The following is a 26,623-nucleotide window of genomic DNA, read 5'->3' on the forward strand; positions in this document are numbered from 1 at the left end:
TGTGAGGCAATTAGGAGTTTTAAAAGACACCTTTTAGCACCCAAAATTTTGTCGTCATTGCTGGGGAGAGTGTTGCCATTTCACAGAGAGTGATGTATGTTTGATATTTTCTACTGGGAAAGAATTGGATATTAAAAAAGGAAGGTAGGAATCTACGTAACGAGTAAGTAAAGTGCTTGCTCCTCCACCTGTTTTTCAGCACAATTGCATAGAAGTTGAAGTAGGTGTTTGATGTTTGTCTGTTGTGAAAGAATTGGGTATTAAAAACAAAAGGCAAGAACTTGTGTAACAAGCAAATAAAGTGCTTGCTCCTCCACCTGCTTTCAACAGAATTGCGTAGGAATTCAGGTAGGAATTTTAGAGGTAGAATTTTTGAAAAAAATCTCATAATTCCACTCAAGTGGTGATGTAAGCACCACCCATTCCACTAACCAATTGACAGGAATATTTGAAGGAGGAGCCTCAAAGAAACACATGAAGAACATCTTCTATTATGTTAAGAAATTGCTCACATTTCTACTTTAGAATTCCCTATCAAAGATCTAGGAGGAGTGACACAAATGCACATAATCCCCCCATCTTCTCTACCAAATTTTCATGGTTTGACAAATGAAGATCTAGATACATTCTTATTTGAGTTAGAAATACTTTGTAGAGGATATTATTATTGTACTAATGTTCAAAGGTTGAAAGTGTTTCCTCTTCCTCTAAAAAGAGTAGCTCTCCGATGGTTCATGAGCCTAGGTGGGAACTGCATCCAAACATGGGAGGAAATGAAGAACATATTCTTGAAGAAGTACCAAGACTACGACAAATCCAATGAAGATATTTTCGATATGATACAAGGGGAAGATGAAAGGTTGGAGGACTATGTGGAGAAATTTCGATACAACCTTCAAAAATCAAAGCATAAGTATTTGGAAAAAGATATCTTAAAAACACTCCTACTCAAAGGAATCAAAGATGAATTTTTAGAACTCTTAAATCTGATAGGAAAAGGTGATTTTTTTTAGTTGTCATATGATGATGTTTGTGAATTGTGTATAAGGTATTCAAGAGGATTCTCCAAGGCTGGTAAGAATTCTAGAGAATTTTCTTCCTTTTTTTCCAACTCTGCTATAAGAACAAGAGACATAAGAGCTGAAATCAATCTTTTATTTGAAAATTTTAAAGTTGATTTTATTAGCTCTCTAAGTTAAAAATTGGATGTTTTGCAGGTTCAGAAAAATCAAGAAATTGAAGAAGTGTTTTTCCTTCATTACCGAAAGGAGCATCCCATAGATAGTTGTTCTTCCTTACCTAGGATGGATGTAGCATATCAAAGAGATGAGGAAACTGCAACAAGCTCAAAACCATGGAAATCATGGCCTAAAGGTATGGTTCAAAACACTTCCTCTCCATTCTCTTACTTGCATAATCCATTATGGAATACTCATGTGTTAGGGCAGCCATGTCCATCTCAATATAACCCTCACAAATCTTGTCTACAAGTTTGGCTTTGTTCATCTTATGATTGCATGACTACTCTCCCTCATCTTATAGCATAAACACATCCTCCATATTCTTCACCAGCTCTTCCGCAACATCTTTCTTGCCTATCAAAATCATCCATTCAACCCAATCAACTACATCACCAAAATTCTCCATTCCCTACACAATTTCCTGCTCAACTCATTCCACACCCTCGCCATCATAAACCAGTACAACATGCTTACAGTGTTGAACTGCAAAATTTACCCACCCTTCCCACCCATTCTATCTCACATGCACCATTGGAGAAAACTTATAGTGAGATCCAAATTGTTTCAAATCCAAAAATTGTAGAAGTTATGGAAGAAAATGAGGTTTCTTCTAGTCTGCATCAACAAGTTGTTTTAAAAACTCAAGAACTTCATGATATGATGACTATGGAAAATTAAGAAAGTATAGGATATGTTGAAGATTGGTTTCACTCCATAATTTCTTGCAGCATCACTCCATACTTCAACAATTTTTGACACCATCGTTTCAAGGGAAGTTGGCTTCTCATACCAAAATAGTTATTAACATGCATTTTTCAAATTTGGGTATATACACACTTGAAGCCTTGTTTCAAAAATGGATCCACTAGAAGTACTCTTATACGTAATCATATTCATTTTTCAAATCAAAATAGGCTAGTGTAGAAAATAAAATAAATAAGGAAATAAAATAAACACATTTTTTCAATGTAAAAATAGTTGTTTTTATTACAACATGTTATGGAAATCAACATCGGTGATAAATATTTTAATTTATTTGTGTATGTAGATGAATCATAATGGAAATAATAGTTCTATAAACACTCATATTCATTTTTATCACCAATTTGGAAAAAATGTTTGAATATCATATTTTTTGGCTTGTGGGCTTGATAAGATTTCTGAAAACAAAATCGGGACAGCCATGTTTTGAGGGACCAAAAGGAAATATTTTTAAAACATATTTATATCTTAAGTAGCCCTTGATGTCTACTTTCCAACCCAATTTGAATCACTCAATTTGGATTTGAAACGAAAACTTTATAACCATAACATTGACAGTGTGTCTAATAGACATCATAGGAACAGAGTTGGGACAGTCCGTTTTTGGAGGCCTAAATGACTATATTTTTAAAACATATTTATATCCTAAGTAGTCGTTGATTTCTAATTTCTAACCCAATTTCAATTACTCAATTTTTATTTGAAACGAAAAATTTATAACCAAAACATTGACAGGATGTCTAGTAGGGAGCTCAAGAATAGAGTTGGAACAGACAGTTTTTGGGGGCCTGAATGACTATATTTTGAAAACCTATTTCTATTGTATATTCCCCTATGAATATAGTTTACAATACAATTTAAATCACACATTTTTGATATCATATGAGAAATTTATGACCAAAATACTGACTATCTATCATAAATTAGCACTCTTAAAACTCTGTTTTTCCGGTTGTTCCTTAGAGTATTTGACCTATCAATTCTTCTTTTCTTAAAAAATTATTTATATTGGTGATAAAAATCTAATTTCATTTTAAATTTGAATCATTCAAATCTGTCATCAAACGAAAAATCTATGCTTAATATATCCACTATTGTTCTAAATGGGGAAATCAAAAATGACTCTATTATGCAGGTTGTTCTAAGTAAAATTGACATATCATATCATGAAATTTTCAAAACCTGCTTCTATTGGTGATACAAATTTAAATTAGCTCTCATTTGGCTTTTGAATCACTTGAATTGGACCAAAAGCAAATGAGTTGTGATTAAAACACTATTGGTTAGTATGGTTGGTCACTGCTCTCCCGCAGGTAATAAATTAATTTTACTTTGTTATTTTTTTCCGTAGATTTGTTTTACACAGTAACTAATTATTAGTTTTTTTCATAATTCTTGGAACAGGGGAACCCGATCACCTTTCTTTCTCCATGATTTAATTTTTTATTGTAGGTAGACACTCATTTTTGCAGGTCTTAAGAGAATAAAGAAGGTCATTTTATGGACGAGCGATTCTTGAAAGAAATTTTAATGAAACAAGGGAATCTCATCCAATTCATTACCTAACAGATTCATAATAGAAGAAATGAAGAATTTATTTCCATTTGAAGATTCATGTCACTGCTGTCAATACATTTTTCCAAGAGATCATTTTTTTTTCCATTGGCTGATATTCCATTAGGAAATAACATCATAGCTATTGTTACTTAATTCATTTATTTATATACTCTTTTTAAATAAAGTTTTGTTTCTTTTCTAATCTCTTATATTTTTGTGTTTCAGGTGTTGCTTCCTCCAAATTGTAGTTTCCGCTCCATTAGTGATTGAACAATGACGACCCCACCATGCAAGTTTTAATTGCAGAAGGCAATCCTTCGGCAACTTCATTTCTATAAAAAGTTATTTCTTTCTTTTTTCGTAAATACAATTGATTATCTCTGTTTTTCTGTTTGTTTGTAGCTATAAATATGATTGTTTGTCTGTGATTTTTTTCTCTCCTTGTTTTCTTTTGTTGTTCCCTCCAGGGAACAACACTTTTTCGTGTGTAGATTTGTTGTTCCCTATAGGGAACAGCTGTTGTTCCCTAAAGGGAACAACACTTTTTCGTGTGTAGATTTGTTGTTCCCTACAGGGAATAGCTGTTGTTCCATAAGGGAACAACTGTTGTTCCCTAATGGAATAGTTGTTGTTCCCTAAAGGGAACAACGCTTTTTTTGTGTATTTATTTGTTGTTCCCTACATGGAACAACTGCTATTCCCTAAAGGGAAAAAAACTTTTTGTGTGTGTTTATTTTTTGTTCCCTACAGTGAACAGGAGTTCTTCCCTACAGTTTTTTGTGTGTTGATTTGATTTTCCCTATAAGGAACAACACTTTTTCATGTGTGTTGATTTGTTGTTCCCTAAAAGGAAAAAAACTTTTTCATGTGTGTTGATTTGTTGTTCCCTACAGGGAATAGTTGTTGTTCCTAAAGGAAACAACACTTTTTCATTTGTGTTGATTTACTATTCCCTACAGGGAACAGCTGTTAGAGAACAACACTTTTTCATGTGTGTTGATTTGTTGTTCCCTACAGGAAATAGCTGTTGTTCCCTAAAGGGAACACCACTTTTCGTGTGTGTTGATTTGTTGTTCCCTACAGGGAAAAAATATTGTTCCCTAAAGGGAACAACACTCTTCTTGTGTGTTTTTTCGTTCCCTACAAGGAACAGCTGTTGTTCCCTCCAAGGAAGCAACACTTTCTGCGAGTATTTTTTGTTGTTCCCTTTACTTTTTTGTATGTTTTTCTTTGTTGTTCTTTATAGGGAACAACATGTTTTTTCTAAGTATGATTTTGTTGTTCCCTCCAGGGAACAACACTCTTTTTGAGTGTTTTTTTGTTGTTCCCTCTATCGAACCACACTTTTCGAGTGTTTTTGTTGTTCCTTCCAGGGAACAACACTTTTCAAGTGTTTTCGTTGTTCCTTCTAGGGAAAAAGTGTTTTTGTTGTTCCTTTCAGGGAACATACTTTTTGAGTTTTTTTGTTGTTCCCTCTTGGGGACAACACTTTTTGAGTTTTTGTTGTTCCCTCTTGGGGACAACACTTTTTGATTTTTTGTTGTTCCCTCTTCAGAACAACATTTTTTCTTCTTGTGAAGTTTTGTGTGTTGTGAATAGCACCTCCTTCCTCTTGTGGGATTATTCCTAGTTCATCTCAACCACACTTTACTGATTCCCTTTCAGGGCATGAAGTACACTAATTTTATGAAGGCAAGAATTATGGATTCTATTGAAGCGAGTTAATATCATTCATGTTATGATCTTTAACAGAGCAGCTCCTTGATGATATATTCTTTTCAAAAGGGGCACAATTATTTATATACTACTTTACTACATTGTTTTTTGTTGTACATGATACTGATTGATCATTTTAATACCATGCTGGTTCCACCCTTCCTGGTTATAATCTTCTTTACTTGTAATAAATGAGATTATGTCTATAATTTTTTCTATTGACATCTTCAACTTATTCCACCATCCCTACTCTTAAGGAGTACTGAGCCTCCCTTTATTTATCATAAAAATGTGTAATAACAACAAAATGTTGTTTGTAGAAGGATGATAAGGGGTCCCATTAAGAGCTAGTCTACCATGTTCATAAGGCTGTAATAAAGTGACATTCCCATTATGGCCACCACACTAGGGTTATGATCCATTGGATAGCCAAAATATCATTGGAACAAGAGGTCTCACCACAAGCCAGCCTGATCACTTTTGCTACATCCCAGTGAATGGCAGTGTGGTTATCTGGTTACCATGCTAGCACACTGATCTCTTTTGTAGAACAACACTGGAACTCTCCATTTATAAATTGAGGATCCTAGCTTAGATGGGTTAAAAAGTGACCCTGTCGAGACTATGGACACCTGCTAGCAGCAGAGGCTCTGCTTATGGTATTGAATTTATATCTTATCGTCAATTATTACTATAATACCCTTTTCTTATTCTCTTTTTTTATCGGAGAAGTTATTTCCTTAATTTTTCCCTGTTTTGAACCTTTACGCATGAGAAATTGTTTCCAGATCAATCACATCATTTTTGACTAGAATATCGTCAGCAAAGCATCTTCTTGGCATATTATTACTGTCCTTTTCTTTTTCGCATAACTCTCATCAATCCAAATCATCCTATCTTTTATTCATAACTACTTCTACATGCTCTATTCTCATTATAACCATACCTCTTGCCGTCCTATCATTGATATGTGTACTTTGCTTCATTTACTGTCGTATTGTTCATTCCATTGCCTTGCCATCAAAACAACACTTTTCCTATTCATATGGTCATGAACGTGCTTTTCCAATTGGAGGGGGAAGGTATGCATTATGGGATAGCATGCAATATAATTACTGCACTCTGCCATAACTTGTTGATTTGATAAAATATTAGTATTTCATTTATACAAAAGTTTTTTCTTATTGAAATTTTTGCATACAGCTTATTTGTTTCCGTTGAAAACTAAAAATGTGGATTCAAGAAATTTGCATACAAAATAGTGATTTGTTTACAAGAAAACAACAAGTATGGACAAGTATGGGGGGGAACTCTATTCGTAGCAAGGTCATGCTTTGCAACTAACAGAAGAGGCTCGAGAAACTCGCAAATGCAAACAATTCTTCAGACATGATGTGCTTGCCTGGATTCCACCTTTTCCATCACTTTCAACATCAACTCAGCCTACATCAACTTCAACAAATGCCAGTCCATACATGTCATTCCACATTTTTTTTGGAGGTAAAACTTGAGGTAAAATAACATAAGTTTCTGATTTATTGAAAAATTAGGAGAATTTCATGAAAATCCATTGAGCATTATTTATCATCATTCATTTCACATCTTTACCATTTCCCATTTTCCAAAGACATATCATCTTTCAGTTTGGGAGAGTGTTACTTTCATTCATTTCTTTCTTATGACCATGCCATTAATATTTTTTATCATCCATTGATCTTCTTATTCATTCTCACCACCTCCCTTATCCCATGTTTTACACCAAGCATACACTTCAACAAATTGTAGCAACCACCTCAATTTTTTTTTAACATTGCATGGGGGCATGCTAACTCTCTAGTTTGGGGGAGGAATTGCTACACATGATGAATTTTTTCTATTTCCTTTCTCATTTAAGGCATACAATTTCATTTTTATACAATGCAGAAATTGATTGGCGTATATCTTTAAAACTATGAACTGAATTCTTGTGATTTTTTGATAACAAAGATGTATCATTAAAATACACCAACCCACACAAGTTCAAGTTACATTAGTTTGTCAAATTTCCAAAATCATGCACTGTGCATCAAAACAATCTGATTTTTGGATCATAGAAGCATTAATATAGTAGAAATCTACTTGCAAAATTTCAGCAAATTTTGGTTTGTAGTTTTGAGGAAATGGTTAATGAAGTTTGTTGTTACTTATATCATATTTTGTTGCAACTTCATATACATATAGTTGAACGTCAACATAAAAATTGTTACGCCTTCATCAACATTGCTAAAATTGAATATTCATTATTTGAGGAAGAATTTATTTGTTCCATCCATTTCATGAGTTGGGATGAACAATTTTTGTATTATTGTTTGGTTAATACAGAGTCTTTGGGTTGCATGAGGACATGCAATATATTCAGTTTGGGGGTATGTTGGGCCGCTAGTTTGTAATTATTATTATCACTATTTAATGCTTATTTCATCCATTTCTACCATTTTTTATCACATCATTTATCATGGTTTATCATATAATTCCATTTTATAACTATTTATGCTCTTGTGGATAGATATTATTTCTTCTCCTTTATTTTTAATAAATTGATGATTATTATGCATGATTTTACCAATGATGGTTTATTAATAAATTTGTTGTAACATCACTCACCATTTTAGCCTCCCAGATATTTTCTAGATTGCAGATTTGATCTCCAGCTCATCATTAAATATTCCAACTAAGAAATTCCTTGGAATAAGAAGTGACAGTTTTACATTGAACGTTTTGAGCAAATGGAGAAGAGTCTAGAAAATCTGAAACATGGGTTTTTTTCAGAACGAGACCAAATTAGTTTTATAATGAGTATTTTTCCCAAATTCAGTCCATATTAAGAGAAATAGAAGTTTCTATGAAGACATTTTTCTTAGATTCGCTATTGCGGCCAGTTTCCAAATTATCTCAGTTGCAATACCAACTTCGACCTATTCTTGTTGAATGTTGATGGAAAGATATTTCAGATATGATCTTGCTGGTCAATTGGTTGTGAACAATCCAATTTTGTTATCGGAATCATTTTGTAATCATATTTGTTGTAACTTCTATCTTCTATCTCTGTATTTAAATGAGAACAGAGATCAAAGAGGGATATGGATCATTGGAGATAGGATAGGATAGGATAGGAGGAGACGGGTAATGGAGAGATTTTTATATATACATGTAATCACTACTGGATTACAGGAAAACTATGTTATATTTTTTTCATTCAATGAAAGAATCTGTTGATTTTCCTTGATGCGTGAAGATCGAATCGAATGAGACGTGTTGATTAAGCATGAGTGGTTATTCATTCTCCAGTTATTGTAAGTTCTTTCCTCCCAGAAGTGGCAAGGGCCCACCACAACTGGGAGATCTAGCTAGATTAGCACTAGCGCTATAGATTTCCATTACTGGTTGCATTTCAATTCTGTAGGTTGTGAGTGTTAATTTCATTGCAGAGCGTGTGTTAATTTCATTACAGAGTGCTTCATTTCTAGCATAAGCATGAGTTATTTTTACACAAGCAAGCATGGATAAGGTGTGGATTATAGAATTGATTTCATTTTCTTTCATTTACAGCATTATAGAATAGGGCATACTTGAGAATGTGGTTATTATAGAATCAACTGAAAGAGATTGGTTAATGCTACTGAACTCTCGGTTGACATCATTTCCATTTGAATTGTTTAATTGAGATTGAGTGTGATTTAGATAGAATCAGCTAGAAGAGATTGGTTAATGCTCCTATGCTCTCGGTTGATGCTATTTTCAATTGAAGTGCTTACTTCAGATTTGATTATGGTTTTACTTGAGATTAAGTCCTGATGCTTAGATGTATTATTTCCTTTAAAAGTTACAGCTTGAGATTTATGATTGCATCCAGTTACTCTTGTATCAAGTTTTATAGTTCAACTTAAAAAGTATTACTTCCTGGATTTATAGCTTACACATATTCTCTACACTCTTGAAACAAAAAGACTTACCCAGGTTGATAATTAATGTGAGGCAATTAGGAGTTTTAAAAGACACCTTTTAGCACCCAACAAGGAGCTTTCCTCGAGAGCAATAGAAGATCAAGTTAGCTCCATATAAGCTGCCATTTACCAACTCAATCACACTGTTCATTGGAGCCCTAGCTCTCGAAGTAGCTCTTTTGGCCTTTATTAACTGTGATTCCCACTCCGAAAAAAATATTTTTTCCTGTGATTCTTGGATTTTTGGTAGATTAGTAGCCATGCCTTCTTCTGAACTTTGCCAAGAAAGAAATTTTGTGACCTTATCATCTACGTTTTCAAATTCTAGAATAGTGTCAACTACCTGTTCAATGAGTGATGCAATGATAGTGCACAATGGGTCAATCAATGATATTTTATGGAAAAGGATATTTAGTTGTCGAGATAAGGCTTTAGTCACTTCTAGAGCTTCTTTCTTGAATTCACCAATCTTTGGATAACCTTTGAATTTCTCTACCTGTAATTTCATCTGTGCAATTTGTTCTTCTTTGGCCTTATTTTCCTACTGAATTGCCACTTGAAGCTTGCTGAGTTCTTGAGACAACTTTTGGTGTTTCTAGAGAGCCTGCTGATCGATCTTTTATTTCTCCAGTTTTAACTATTCTACTAGTTTCTCATTCTGGTTTTTTTGTTCCTCTAGCTATTGCTCAAGCTATCTGATCTTTTATTGTTCTACTACCATTTTCTCTTCAAGTTGGGTGATCCTTAGATCCTTTTCCTTGATTAGTTGGCTAACTTCGGAGGCCTTGTCCATTGTAGTGGTTGTATAGGCACCTGCATATTGAGATAACTTAGTTAAATCCTCAGAAGGATTAACTTTTGAGTCTTTCCATACCACATTCATAAGTTCATCTTGAGGATTTTAGAATGTTCTTTGGTCAATTTTCCTCTTTTTCCTTTGTATTTTGACCACAACCTATGCTTTGGACTGTAAAATACATCCAGGGGTGGTATTTCCTCTACCTTCAATACAATCTCTTTTGAAGGATTCTCTGGAATTATTTCTATGTCATACTGAGTGTTCACTGTGCCGACTACCCCTTGAATTGTATTACTAGTAACAATAGGCTCCTGTGTTGCGGACAATTCTAGTATAATGATGTTTTGGGAGTCATTTTGGTTCTTGATCATTTGCTCGAACTACTCCCATTCCTTGATTAAGCTGGAATCAATATGCACATCGGTATCTAGGATCTCACTGGTCTTTTCATTTTTCTGCTCCTTTTCGAGACTCTTATCCTTTTCAGGACTCTTCTCAGTAGTTTGTTCTTCACTGTGGCCTTCTTGTTGCACCATAGGGGTAGTATTCAATAAATCCAGAGGCAGTGTTTGTAACCTCTGTGTGCTGAACTACATAAACCTATCTATCCCCTTTGCTCCCAATTTGATCTTTGCTAGATGTTTTACCTATGAAAATAACTCAGTCAAAGTGAACAAGTCATCATATTCATCTTTATCATGTTCAAATTTGGCAAGTTTCACCTGAGTGGTAAAGTTGTAAGCCACTTCTTTTGAATCATACTCTCTTATGAATGAATGCTAACTAAATAATTTTTATCTTCTCTGCTTCTTTCTCTACATGTTTGAAATCATGCAGTGAGTAAGTACCACAGCGGAGGGGAAATGAAGGCCACATTTTTTTCTTGGACTCTTTGAGGTTCCTGGACATTCATGTTTCTGTTATTTGGTAAGCTATTTATCTGGCCAATAGCTTATTAGGAATGTACAAGGAGAGAACATCTGGATTTGTGGTGTTGCCAAAAAGTCTGACATAGGTGAACATTTCTTCACCAAACTAACTGCTGACTTATGTTAGGTCAATCCTGGCCTCATCAGATAACCGAGGAGTAGGTTTGTTGAATATGGCATGTTGAACGGGCAAAAAAAAACCATGGAAAATTCTATATATATGATCTTTATAATGGGCCTTCCACAAATACTTATGATAAATGTGAATAGGAGTTGGGTCTTGAGGAGTCCATTTCCAACTTAGAATGGGGTAGTCAGAATTGAAACATATGGTATCCATGATGTAGGTGCTCATATAGAATGGGGGTATTATTCGGGTAGTTACATATCTATTTCTTCTATAATCAAGGATTTGGTTGGCCATTTTATCTGATAAAATGGTCACCCAATTCATGATATAAGAGTTAATTTATGCTTCCATTAAAGGCACCATTTCTATGGAAAACCTAGCTGAATCAGAGACTCCAAAAAGTCTAAATATCATAGCACCAGCATAGCAATAGGGAGATGCTAAGGAGTCCACGGAGTACATACCATAGGATTCATGCTTGTACTTGTTTGGGAAATGTCTCCATTGCTTGATAGGGTCCAACTCTACATCGTTCTCCTTGGTGAAAACTTCTAAAAGTGCTTTGTTGTAATGTTCTGGGGGTCTAGAAAATGATACATCTTCTTAACATCTTCTGTCCTGATTGACCCGAACATCCTTCCATCGACAGTAAATAATGCTCTGTCTGTTATGTTGATACTCTCTATTACCCATCTCACCAGGTCATTGTATGGTAACACTTTTGCACGGGCTGCTATTCTATGGAGAAAGGAGTTGGCTAAATGCTCAAGAGTATTTTCTGATTTATCATTTGAATCATTCATTCCTCCTTCTTCTTCAATTTCGCTTGGATCCTTGGCTTCGAGTAGATTATATATGCCCTTCCATGAAGTCTTCTCAAGGCCTGAACAAGTAGTATCAGCTATTAGTACCAACTTTGCTAGTTCATCTTTCGCTATGATGGGGACCTTTGCTTTCTAAGATCTCTTAGACATTTTTTCTTGACTGACGATTTCATATTTGCTTTGAAAAATGAAACAAAAGGACGTAACAATGGAAAAACTTGTTCAAAGCTAATACATAGTACATAGGATTAACAACAATTAAGCGTAATAGATGCTATGGATCTATGATATATTAAGCCACCATGGATAAAATCTATGAAGGATTCAACCATAACTGCTTCTTAATGATTTCCCCGTAACTTCCAATGTGAAACTTTAATGCCATGATGGTATGTTGCATTGCAAATTTATAACGGTCCTTTTTTGGAATCGATATCGTGACTTTCCGATCAGCGATTAGTGATAATCGCATATCGCAGATCGGGAGTTACAAGTGCCATTCTTAAATGGTTCCTTTGCGTGGTTGTGATTGCAATCAGTGGTGAGTTGGCATGGGGAGGTGGCATGCTTTAAAATTGATAAATCATTTAAATTTTCTTTATAATTGACTTATAAATTTAAACCGCACATGTTCATAATATTTCATGTTTTTCCTTTATCGAACGCGTGCTATATGATAATGAAATCACACCGGAAGATTTCAAAGGAGCTTTTGGGATGTGTCTTATGATTTTAGTGATGCGCAATTGCGATCGACTTATTGCATCGGAGGTTTTCCATGGAACACTTGGGACGTTCTCTTAACAAGTAGCGATATGTGATTTCTGATAGAGTTGTCGCATTGGCGAATCTCAATGGAACACTTTAAGTCCACTGTTGAGATAAAGGATGTGCGTGATGCTACAATTCACCTTTTATAATTATTTCCCTTGATAAAGCTTTTCGATAAGGTTTTACTATGACTCAAATCGGATTGGATTTTCTTAAAAGGACTTCCATGGGTTCAAAAGTTTTGCAATTGCGATTGTGATTTAACCTACCCTAAAAGCAAATTTTTATATAACCTATTATAAAAATTTATTTTCAAACGCTTTTATTGGTTTTATTTATATTCTAAAGGGTACCCATTTCATATTAAAGTCTTTTATGAAAAATTTTGAAATGGGGAGGGTTGTTGTATATCACAACAATTGGCGATTCACTGGGAAAAACAGTTCTCTCTGAAAAATAATGCAATATCTAAAACTTTCTTAGTTTGGAAAAAATTTAGGGTAAAGAAAACCATCTAAGAATAGCTAAACAAAAATTAACTTTGAATAAAATAACATTTTTTTGCAATTTCTTTTACAATCCCTTAAAAATAAAAACATTTTTGGTCTCTTCAAGCTTTGATTGGTTGATAAAGATAAAGTAGGGGGCTCCTCCAACTTAGCTTTTAAATTTACTCTTTTGTCATAGGTAGTGTCTCTACTGCTAGCAAACATCTATAGTCTCAACAGGGTTACCTTTTGGTGATCAGTCATTCATTGTCCCATCCATCTAGGAGTATAACTTTTGAAAGATAAATCCATAAAGATATGTTTACATATATAGTTTTTGATTTTATATTCTTTTAATTTTTTAAGATAAAAAGCCATTGTCTTGGTTTGAGTGTTAGCTTGTAACAATGCCATTCACTTGTTGTAATTGAACTAAACAAGTTGGCTCATGATGAAACCCCTTTTCTTATGATTATAAGCCATTACCTTGTTTTCATATGCAGTATTGGTAATGTCAGTTTAGTTAGTTTCCTATGATCATGGTAAGCAGGCTTATGATAAGACTTCTTATCTTTTATATCAAACATATTTTAGAATTACACTCTAAAAAATCACAAACTTACTAGATGGGGTGAATAACTTTCTCCTTAAGAGTTTATGGATGACAATTTTCTAGAGTTATGGATGCTAAGTTTGGAAAAGTCTTTAATTTTTACAAATAACCTCTCTTAACTTTATAAAAATTAGAATGATTTACAGTATTTTCAAGGTTTTGAAAGATTTTACAAACTTTAAAGAGGTTCTCAGAGTTTCATGTTTTATTCAACTTTCCAAAACTGTAATCATTTCCTTAAAAGTTTTCACCTATTGAAAGCAAGTATTCACAATATTCTCTCAAAGAGATTTTCAATAGTAAAAGACCAATGGAAGACTATTTACAACATTATTTTCTAAAGCAAACAAACTTTTATAAAGAATATATATAGGTAAGAAGGGGTTACCTCCTTAAGAAAAGAGTTTCTTTAAGATGAGCCTATCTTTTCAATGATTTGAAATGGTCCAAGCCACATCTTTTGAAACTTGGTATGTTTACCTTTGTCTTCATGTGCTTTGTCCCATTTCAACACGAGATCACCAATTTGTAATGTTTCTAAGCCAGTAGAACTTGCATCAAAAGAAGATTTAATGACTTGTTGATGTTTAGCATGAATGATTTTGGCCTTTTCTCTTTCTTCATTTAAATTCAGGATTTGATCAAATCTTAATTGGATAGAGGAAGAAGGATTTTCTTCAATAAATTGTACTAGGGCTAAAGATGGGACTGCTAAATTTGAAGGTATACATCCTCTTTCCCATACACTAAGTTAAAAGAAGAAGTACCTATTGAGGCCTTCTGAGTTATGCAATCTACCCATAATGAAAATATTAAATATTTATTCCAATTCTTTTGATTTTGATCAACAACTCTTTTAATAATCTTAATAAGATTCTTATTAGTGGACTCTGCCAAACCATTACCTTGAGGATAGTAATTTTCATAATATTTTAATTTAAAACCTCTCTTAAGAGAAAATTCAACTGTACTACTTCCAGAAAAATAAGATGCATTATAAAAAATAAGGGCATTAGGTACACCAATCCTGGTAATGATGAATTGATTAATGAATTCAATGATTGCATAAGAATTGGCTACCTTTAATGGAATTGCTTCTACCCACTTTGTGAAGTAGTTTGTGGCTGTAAGGATATATCTGTGTTGCTTGGAAGAATGTGGAACAATCTCTCCTATGATATCAAGCACCTACTGTTCAAATGTATTGGCATTATGATGTATGTGTTGTACTTGATGGCAACCCACTTGTAGCAGAACAACTCACTTGATATGGTAACTAGATGAATCTACAGAAGAGATATCAGATGTGACAGAATGCATGACAGTAGTAGGGAAGCTTCAAGGAATCAGTTCAGAAGGTTAACAACAAATAATTATAGATCAGTCTTCACAGAATGAAGAAAGATAGGTATACGTAGGTTCACCATTGTTTAAGCTGTGTATACATGCAAGTTCATTGTATACAAGTCGTGTATATGTATACACGCACTTTAAAAAAAGGAAAAGGGCGTATACCTTGGAAAACTAAATTTTTGTTTCGAAGTATTTGGTCCATGATATTTTGATCCATGTTATTTGTATAAGGTATTTGGTCCAAGGTATTGGTCCTAAATGGTTTTGGTCCATGGTATTGAAAAAGGCCTAAAATTATAAAAGGAGGAGAAGATCATTAGGCCAAGGTGTGCAAGTATCAAATATTTGATGAAGTGTGAGATCTAATATGCAGGTTATTGGTTATGGCGCATTGCTGGATCTAAATCAAGGATGAACCTTAGCTGATAATGAGAGAACATATCTAATGATGAATTAGGAACTTAAGGCATAAAATGAACTATCATTATGTGGCTTTTCTCATGTGTATTCTAGATCTGAATACTAACGCATATATTATTCTGTAAATGATATGATCTATGTATAACTAAAGTCTGGAATAGCTGCAAAACTCTGAATTTATATTTTCAGATGTATACGTTGGTTAGCTTTGAGCAAAGTGTGTGTACACACAGGTTCGACACATGGAAGTAGCGTATACCTTATAAAATATATTTCAGTTGTCTCTCTTTACTATTGCGGAGTTCTAGGTTCTAGTTTGGGTTCTGGTTACTGTATTCTGGTGACAGTATTCTAAATGATCAAATTGATGGGTGGCCTAAGTGAATGATTGATTCACCTATGGTTGGTTCAAAAGGTGATTGGTTGATGCAGATATATTTGACAATTGAATAATGTTGTTGATGGATCTAGTCTAAAAATTTATGAAACGTGGTCCCTCGAAGAAAAGAGAAGGTCGTAGCCTTATGTAGGTCGATGCCTACGTACTAAGCAAACATATCGGCTAGTACAAGAGCTAGGGGGTTGTATCTCCCTTCCAGGAGAAGCTATAGAACAAGATAATGTTGTAACCTTCTGCAGGTAGAAGCTTGTGTACTGGTTTAAGTCTGCACCAGTACAAAAATTGTAAACACATTTTCTTATTATTAAAAGAAGACAGAGATGATAGCAGCAGGTGGTTTTCACTCACATTGGGTTTCCACCTTATATCTTGATGTTCATGTGTGTTGCTTGTGTGATATGCTTTATTCTACTTTTATTGCACTGTCTAATGAATTCTTGATATGCTGGTTAAATTTCAATGCATGATAAATTGGGTAAATCAAAATATCTTTGCATATACGCTGGTTTCCTTAAGTATAGTTGCGTATACACGCTAGTACACTTAATTGAAGTAGTGTATACAAATCTGTTTTGAAAATTAAATTATTGATCTAATAATATTGATTCACCTCCCCCCCCCCCCCCCCCCCCCTCTCAATATTACTTCCAATGATTGGTATCAGATCAGGTCCTACAGAAGAAGCTTGATCGCTTGAAGGAAGATCCATCATCATGAGTAATCAAGAAAGCTGAGGATCCATCAGACCACCAATATTTAATGGAAGCAACTTTATTTATTGGAAGATAAGAACCAAAACCTATCTTCAATCACTTGGAACAGATGTTTGGGAAATCGTGGAAGGAAAATATACATTTCCATCAGCAATTCCTACAGATACGGTAGGTAAAAAGCAATACGAAACCAATGCCAAGGCTATCAATACATTATTGGGAAGTCTGTCACAATCACAGTTTGTCAAATTTATGCAGCTCAAATTAGCCAAAGAAATATGGGACAAAATTGTTCTAAGCTACGAAGGAGATTCTCAGGTAAAACGTGCTAAACTGTAAACTCTTAAAATTCAGTATGAAACTCTTAAGATGCACAATGATGAAAGTATAGCTAGTTACTTCTTATGTATAAATGAGGTTGTTAATTGCATGAAGAATCTGAGTGAAGAGATAAAGGAAGTTACCTTAGTTGAGAAAGTTTTGAGATCCTTGTCTGCTAAATTTGAATCAAAACTATCTGCCATAGAAGAAAAACACAATCTACAGACTATTACTATGAAACAACTTCACAGAATCTTAACTACCTTTGAGATGAGAAAGGAGGCCCATCAGATATGAGAGAAGCCGCATTTATAACTTTAGTGAAAGGAAAAGAAGAACTCAATGAATCAGGACACATTTTAGAAGAAGAGAATGAAGTAAACTTTGTCAAGAAGCTTCAATAGGGTTCTGGAAGATTCAAAGGTAAACTACGTTTCAAATGTTTTGCCTGTGGTAGAGTTGGTCATTATGCTACCAAATTTCCCCATAAAGATAAATATGATAAAGAGAAGGAAACTGAAAAATGGAATAGAAAACAAAGCGTAAGTAAAAAGAGCCACTATACTCATGAGGGTAACGATGGTCTAGCAAATAGTGATGATGATGAAAATAGTAATGACTATAGACTTCTGATGGCTTATGAAGATGATAATTTTTTGGATGCTTTAGATGAAGATGATGTTTATGAAGAAATCTCTAAACTCAAAATCTTTTTAGAAGAAAAGAATATGATTATAGATACCTTGACATACCAACTTGCTGAAAGAGAAAAACATAATGATAAACTTGAATGTGAAATTGTGGGTCTAAGAAAGGATCTTGAGAAAACAAAAGCTCTCAATCTTAGATTTGCTAAAGGATCAGAAACCTTAAACAAAATTATCAGAGTGTAGCGTTCTCCTCTAATAAATATAGTTCTTGGATATATTGAAGAAGCATCTCAATCATAGAAGCCGTCAACCTCCACTAAAAGCTATCTTAATGCAGCAAAGAACAGTGAACAATATGCCAATCCTTAGCAAAGACATAAAGAAGATCACCAGGTAAATCAGGCTCCATTTACTTCAAGGATTAAAAAAAGTCACAACCAACCTTAGGTAAATCATAATGAATTTGCTTCAAAGCTGAATAGAAACTACAATCACTGGGTCAATAGATTCGATAATCGCAGGAACTTCTTTAATGGTCAATGTTTTTCATATCACAACTTTAGACACAAAGTTGCTCAATGTGTTGCTTACAAGACCATCATGATTAGAGAAGCATGAAATCAAAGGAGTGTGACAGGGATCAAGAAAATTTCCTACAATAACTTTTCTCTTCTTGAAAATGAAATAGAATGCTCAATCTGTAACAACTTCGGCCATGAAGAATCTGACCGCAGGAGCAAATTTTGGCAAATATCTCAAAAGGTGCAAACTCCCTTAAATCCCAAAATATGGAGAAAGAAAGAACCACAAACAGAAATATGTGGTATAGCCTTGTATGCATAAGGACAAGAAAATCAGTGGTACATCAACAGTGGATGCTCAAAACACATGACAGGTGACAAAGAAAAACTTCACTCTTATAATGCCTTAGAAAAGGAAAAGAGTGTCTCATTTGGAAATGACACTCCTGCTGTCATAAAAGGTAAAGGCTTCATTTTCTTGAAAGAAAAGGTTAAAGCTGGGAATGTTATGTATGTTGATGGTATAAAACATAACCTGTTGAGTGTCAGTCAAATGTGTGATCAAGGACATGAAGTGGTATTTTGATCAAACAGATGTGTTGTTCGTGAGCTTGATACAGGAGAAACTGTGATCAAATGTACAAGAACTCCAAACAACTTATACCTGCTCAAGGGAGGACAACAACAATTCTATCTAAGAAAAAATGATGAAAATTGGCTATGGCACAAAAGATTGGGGCATCTAAGATTTTCTGAAATAAGAAAAGCATGCAGATTCCAGGTTGTTCGTGATCTTCCTGATATCGACATTACTGAAAATACAATATGTAAATCATGTCAATTCTGTAAGAAAACCAAATCTCACTTCATTGAAAAAGAAGGATCAGCTAGTAAGCCTCTTGAACTTGTTCATACTGATTTATGTGGACCATCAAGTAAAACGTCACCTCGTGGAGAAGAATACTTTATATTGTTCATTGATGATTTTTCCAGAATGTGTTGGATAGGTCTTCTAAAGCATAAATATGAAGAATTTGAAAAATTCAAAGCCTTCAAAGCTTTGGTTGAAAATGAATCAGATTGCAAAATCAAATGCCTCAGATCTGATCGAGGAGGGGAATTTACCTCGGATGAGTTCTTTGACTTCTATGAACGACATGGAATAAAAAGAAAGTTCTCCACTACAAGGACTCCTTAGAAAAATGGAGTGGTAGAAAGAATGAATAGATCTGTTCAACAAATGGCTCGAGCTATGGTAGAAAAATCTGGAACTCTTGTAACCTTCTGGGGTGAAGCTACATTCGCCGCTGTCACTATTCTCAACTAAGAAAATGTTCGAGTAAACAACACTCGAACTCCACATGAACTTTGGTATGGTAAGACTCCTACTGTAAAATACTTCAAATTTTTTGGAAGAAAATGTTACATCAAAAGGACTAATGAAAAACTTGGTAAGTTTGAACCCAAAGAAGATGAAGGTTTCCTTCTTGGCTACTCTTCCAGAAGTAAAGGATATAGATGTTATAATAAATGACTTGCGAAAATTATTGAAAGTATTGTTGTTGTGGCTGATGAAGCATGCAAAAATAAAAAACAGATAAAAACTGAAGATTATGAAGAAGATGAGGATCATTTTCCCTCATTAAATCACACTAATTCTGAAGAAGAAACCAATGAAGCACCAGAAGAAGAGATAACGGTAGAAGTAAAGACTCTGTCTAGGTATGTTCAAAAAAATCATCCAAAAACTAAAATTTTATGGGGAAAAGGGGCAGGTGTACAGACAAGAAGAACTATTACAGAAGCCTCAAGCTATCTAGCATTACTATCTTCCACCGAACCTCAAAATGTAAATGAAGCATGCAAAGATGAATGTTGGGTCAAGGCCATGAATGAAGAACTTGAGAAAATTGAAAAGAATAATACTTGGGAATTAGTTCCTAGAACTCATGATAAGAATATCATAGGAACTAAATGGATATTCAAAAACACGCTGAACGAAAATGGAGAAGTTATTAGAAACAAGGCCAGACTTGTTTGTAAAGGGTATGCTCAACAAGAAGGTATAGATTTTGAAGGAACTTTTTCACCTATTGCTAGACTTGAAGCCATCAAAATGTTGCCTGCTCTTTCTAGTTTTCAAAAATTCAAAGTATACCAAATGGATGTAAAATCTACCTTTCTTAATGGAGACTTAGAAGAAGAAGTCTATATTGAACAACCAGAAGGATTCATTATTGGAAATGATGCAAAACTTGTATGAAAACTCATAAAAGCTCTCTATGGTCTAAAACAGGCTCCAAGGGCATGGTATTACCACCTTGACAAATATCTCCACCAACAAGGTTTTTCAAAAGGGACAGCAGATATCAATCTATATACAAAGATCGACATTGATAAATTGCTAATAACTGTTGTGTATGTTGATGACATCATTTTTGGTAGCAATGAAGAATCTATGAGTCAGAATTTTTCCTCAGTAATGCAGCAAGAATTTGAAATGTCCTTGCTTGATGAGCTTACCTATTTTCTTGGTCTACAAGTTCAACAAAATAAAGATGGTATTTTTCTCTCACAAACCAAATATCTCAAACAGATCCTGAAAAAGTACGGCATGGAAGATTCTAAACCAGTATGTACCCCAGTGGTAACAAGATGTAGTCTTAGCTCAAATGATGAATTAGTAGCATTAAATCAACCAACTTACAGATCGATGATTGGCAGTCTTCTTTATCTCACAGGTACCCGATCGGACATCATGCATGCAGTGGGAATAGTTGGAAGATTCCAAACAAATCCTAATGAAACACACCTTCAGGCAGCCAAAAGGATTTTCAAATATCTTCAAGGAACACAGAACTTTGGTTTATGGTATCCTAGAGATACAGATCTTACACTTCATGCATATACAGATGCAGATTGGGCAGGAAGTGTTGATGACAGAAAAAGAACTAGTGGTGGTGCATTCTATATGGGTTCCAGGTTAGTGTCTTGGTTCAGTAAGAAACAAAGTTCAATTTCATTATCTATAGCTGAATCAGAATATGTGGTTGTTGCATCTTGCTGCACACAACTACTTTGGATGATGCAAACCTTGCAAAACATTCAGATCACATGTACTCCAACCATCTCCATTCTATGTGATAACACAAGTGCCATTAGTATTTCAAAAAATACAATCATGCACTCCAAGACCAAGCACATACCCATCAAATATCATTTTCTACGTGAACAAGTGCTTGAACAAAAGGTCAAATTGGAGTATGTTCCCTCCAGAGAATAGGTTGCTGATATATTCACTAAACCACTGCCGGGAGAGACATTTGAATATCTCAGACAAAAGCTAGGAGTAGTTGTTGCATCATCCTACTCTTAAATCCTATTTTCTTCAGAGAAAGGTGGTCATACGCGAGTTTCACAAAGTGTAGTCACGTACATACATGGGTTTCTATGGGCACAGTCGCATATATGTTGGTTTGAAGAAAAGAAATGGGACAGACTAAAAAAAAGGGGGTATATTATGGTTCTATCAATTATCTACTCTGTTTGATGATGGTTTCAATCTCCTGATAACATGTGGAAATATATTGGTCCTCATAAATTTGTCGATAACTTTATGTATATCTGATTGATGATGATGCTTTGATATCTCTTACTAACATTTACAATGATCAGATCTGACAGTGAACAGGTGGAACAGGTTCAGTGGGAGAACATGGTTGCTGATATTTTTGGAACTAACGATGGCGCAAATCATATGATAGTTGTTGATGACTATCATGGTCTTGTTTAAGATATATGGTCTCTGTTATATATGTCATGTATTTAATGTAAAGGTCATGAAAGGACCTAATTTGTAACCCCACTATGCATGGGATGGATGATGTAATGTTTCTTGTTTTTGACATGTATAAACAATTGGTATATCCCCACTTGGTTTGGAGATGGATGTATGTATGAGTCATTTGTGATAGGAAGGTCATTTGAGATGTATGTATAGAGTCATGTTCTTCTTTTAGAACATCGTTTTGTAGAACTTTGCCTATGCTTAGGGGGAGCATGGACTTGATCATGGGAACTCAATTAGCACACTTCAGCATATCAGAGAATTCAGCATGCACTCGAGAGGAGCATGACCCTTTTCCCTTGATGTGAAAGGGGGAGAGTGACTTGGTATGGTTGTTGCCATCAAGTCCAAAGGGGGAGATTGTTGGCATTATGATGTATGTGTTGTACTTGATGGAAACCCACTTGTAGTAGAACAACTCACTTGATATGGTAACTAGATGAATCTAAAGAAGAGATATCAGATGTGACAGAATGCATGACAGTAGTAGGGCATCTTCAAGGAATCAGTTCAGAAGGTAAATAACAAAGAATTATAGATTAGCCTTCACAGAATGAAGAAAGAGAGGTATACAAAGGTTCACCATTGTTAAGCTACGTATACACGCAGGTTCACTGTATACAAGTCACATATACGTACACATGCACTTTAACAAAAATAAAAGTGTGTATACCTTGGAAAACTAAATTTTTGGTTGGAAGTATTTAGTCCATGGTATTGGTCCAAGGTATCTAGTCCGAGGTATTGACCTTAGGTATTTGGTCCAAGGTATTGGTCCTAAATGGTTTTTGTCCATGGTATTGAGAAAGGCCTAAAACTATAAAAGGAGGAGAAGATCATTAGGCCAAGGTGTGCAAGTATCGAATATTTGATGAAGTGTGAGATCTAGTATGTAGGTTATTGGGTTATAGTGCATTGCTAGATTTGAACCAAGGATGAACCTTAGCTGATGATGAGAGAACAGATCTAATGATGGATCAGGAACTTAAGGCATAAAATGAACTATCATTATGTGTTTTTTCTCATGTATATTCTAGATCTGAATATTGATGCATATATTATTCTGTAAATGATATGATCTGGGTATAACTAAAGTTTGGAATAGCTACAGAACTATGAATTTATATTTGAAAATGTATACGCTGGTTGGCTTTAGGAAAAGCACATGTACATGCAGGTTTGACACATGGAAATAGCGTATACCTTATAAAATATATTTCAGTTGTCTCTCTTTACTGTTGCAGAGTTCTAGGTTCTAGTTTGGGTTCTGGTTACTGTATTCTGGTGACAGTATTCTGAATGATTAGATTGATGGGTGGTCTAAGTGAATGATTGATTCGACTATGGTTGGCTCAAATGGTGATTAGTTGATGCAGATATATTTGATGATTGAATGATGTTGTTGAGGGATCCAGTCTGAAAATTTATGAAACGTGGTCCCTAGAAGAAAAGAGAAGGTCGTAGTCTTCTGTAGGTTGGTGCCTACGTACTAAGAAAACATATCAGCTAGTACAGGAGCTAGGGGGTTGTAGCTCCATTCTAGGAGAAGATGGAGAACAAGAGAAGGTTGTAACCTTTTGCAAGTAGAAGCCTGTGTACTGGTATAAGTCTGCACCAGTACAAAAATTTTAAATAGATTTTCTTATTTAAAAGAAGATAGAGATGACAACAGCAGGTGGTTTTCACCAACATTGGATTTCCACCTTACATCTTGGTGTTCATGTGTGTTGCATGTGTGTGATGCTTTATTCTTCTTTTATTGCACTGTCTAATGAATTCCTGATATACTGGTTAAAGTTCAATGCATGGTAAATTGGGTAAATCAAAAGATCTCTGCATATACAATGGTTTCCTTAAGTATAGTCGCGTCTACACTCTAGTTCACTTAACTAAAGTATCATATACAAATATATTTTGAAAATTAAATTATTAATCTGATAATAGTGATTCACCCCCCTTCTTAGTATTATTTCCAACAAAATGGTTGCTCAATGTTTACTGGTTGTAAAGGAAAGGTTGGTTTCCTTTGTCTCCCACTAGCAGTTTGGCATATCTTGCATTTCTTGAAATAATCATGGGCATATTTAAACAAAGTGGGCCAATAATATCCAGCATGTATTATTTGGTGAGCTATAGTATCTCCTCCAAAATTTCCACCTACTAGACCATCATGTAATTCCTGAAAAACCTTTTGTGCTTCAATTTTTTCAAGGCATCTTAATAAAATTGAATCATAATTTCTTCTAAATAACACATCATCAATGATTTCAAAGTTTTTTTCTTTTAATCTTAAGGCACGTTTGTTTTTGTAACTGAAATCAGGGGGAGAATATCCATTTTTCAAGTAAAATATCAGATCAGCATACTGAGATTCAGAATTTATGATACTTATCTCGTTCACTTGAAGAGTCTTATCTGAATATTCATGTTTTGGAATATTAGAAGCTCCTGCTAAGAACCCACAAAAACCTTGCCCTCTCATAATTTCCACTGGTTTAATATCAATATCATACTCTTGTAAATTTATTACCCAATTAGCTCTCTTTTCTCCTACTTCCCTTTGCACTAGCAATTGCCTCACTGCGAAGAATGGGACTATTACTTTTGTGTGTGTTTTTAGTAGAAATGGTCTAAAGTGTTTGATAGATTTAAACACAGCAAAAGCTTGTTTTTCTACTTCTGAATAGTTGAGTTCAGCACCCTACAACTTGGAACAAAAGAAAGATATAGATGCTTCCACTTGCTGATCATTGATTTGTGTTAGAACAACAGTATAAGATGTTTCAGTGGCCAAAGTATACAAAATAAAATGATTTGAAAAATTGGGAGTATTCAATGCAGGAACATTAATAATTACCTATTTGATTGAGTCAAAGGCTTCTTTTTCGTTATGTCCCCATTTGAAAATTGAATTTTTCTTAATCATAGTTTGTAAAGGTAAAACTATATGAGAAAACTCAGGAACAAATATTTTTACAAAATTTATCTGTCCCAAATATGATTACATTGATTTCTTGTTATGTGGAAAAGGAATATCAAAAATCTCTTTTATCCTATTGGGATCAAAATATATGCCATCTTTGGATACAATAAACCCTAAGAGTTTTCCTTCATTTAGAGCAAAGAATGATGTCTTGTGATTTAGGGAAATCCCATACCTTTTACATCACTCAAAGATCTGTTTTAAATTATGTAGATGATTGTCCCTTTTCTTGGAAAATATAGTTATGTCGTCTAAGTAAACAACAACTGACCTATTGATCAAACCTTTGAAGGCTATATCCATGGCTTGTTGGAAAGTAGCTCCAACATTTATCAAACCAAAAGGCATTTTTTGATAAGCATATGTTCCCCATTTAGTTCTGAATGTAGTTTTTAGTCTATCATTTGGATGCACCAGTGTCTGATTGTATCCTAAAAAACCATCAAGAAAGGACATTAACTTTGAACCAACAACTAATTGAAGTATATGTTCGATTGTTGGTAATGGGAAATTATCTTTTTGACATGCCTTATTGATATTTCTAAAATCTATGAAAATCCTAATATCACCATTCTTTTTTCTTACAAGTACCAAGTTTGAAACCCATTTAAAATGTTTGACCAAGAAAATTATTTTAGCTTTCAAAAGTTTATTCAACTCTGCTTTGATTTGACTTTCCAAATTTGGGTGAATTTTCCTTAACTTTTGTTGTATAGGTTTCTCATCAAAAATCATTGGAATTGTGTGTTGAATGATAGAAGTATCATAAGTTCTCAGATTTTCGTAATTCCAAGTAAAAAATTTGTATTTGTTTAATAATCTGATGAAAGGAACTCTTTCTTCTGATGTAAGTTCAAGCCCTAGATTGACATTTTGTGGTTTGGCCTTAGCGCCAAGATTTACTAATTCAAACCTTAAAGTAGAACTTTGAAGTTATGCATTAGTGACCTTTTTGAATCTATCTTTGATATCATAAAGATCTTCTAGCTTGACCACAGATTTAGGAATAGAATTCTCATTTAGTATTTGTTTTAGCTGAAGATCATGATCTCTTTAATCGATAATCTAACCATCATAAGATTTTTTAGAAGTCAAGAACTTTCAGATGTCTTCATCATGATTAAATACCTGCCAATTGGTGACATTTTCTTGGACAGATGGTCAAAAAATTAATTCAATTGAAAACCTATCTGGACTATAATCCTTGGATGGAAGGAGCTTAGAAGCAACATTAGCCAATAAATCAACTGCTACATTCCGAGATCTTGGAATAGGAGAAATGTTGAATGCCAGAAAATGAGTTGTGAGATTTTGAACAAGGGATTGATAATATTTGAGATGTCCTGAGAGACAATGGATAGTGTTCCTTACTTGTTTGATGACAATTTTGAAATCACCGAATACTTTTAGATATTGAATATTTAGGCCTATTGCCTTATAGAGCCCTTGAATCAATGCCTCATATTCTGTAGTGTTGTTGGTACACTCAAATTCCAGTTTGCATGATAGCATAATTTTTTCCCCTTCTGGACTAACTAAAATACGTCCTGCTCCTGCACCATCATTGGATTTTGATCCATCAAAATATAAAGACCAAAATAA

This window comes from Pinus tabuliformis, chromosome 7, assembly GCF_031772625.1.
Source record: "Pinus tabuliformis cultivar Carrire ecotype Pingquan chromosome 7, CPIR1, whole genome shotgun sequence".
Classification (NCBI taxonomy): Eukaryota; Viridiplantae; Streptophyta; class Pinopsida; order Pinales; family Pinaceae; genus Pinus; species Pinus tabuliformis.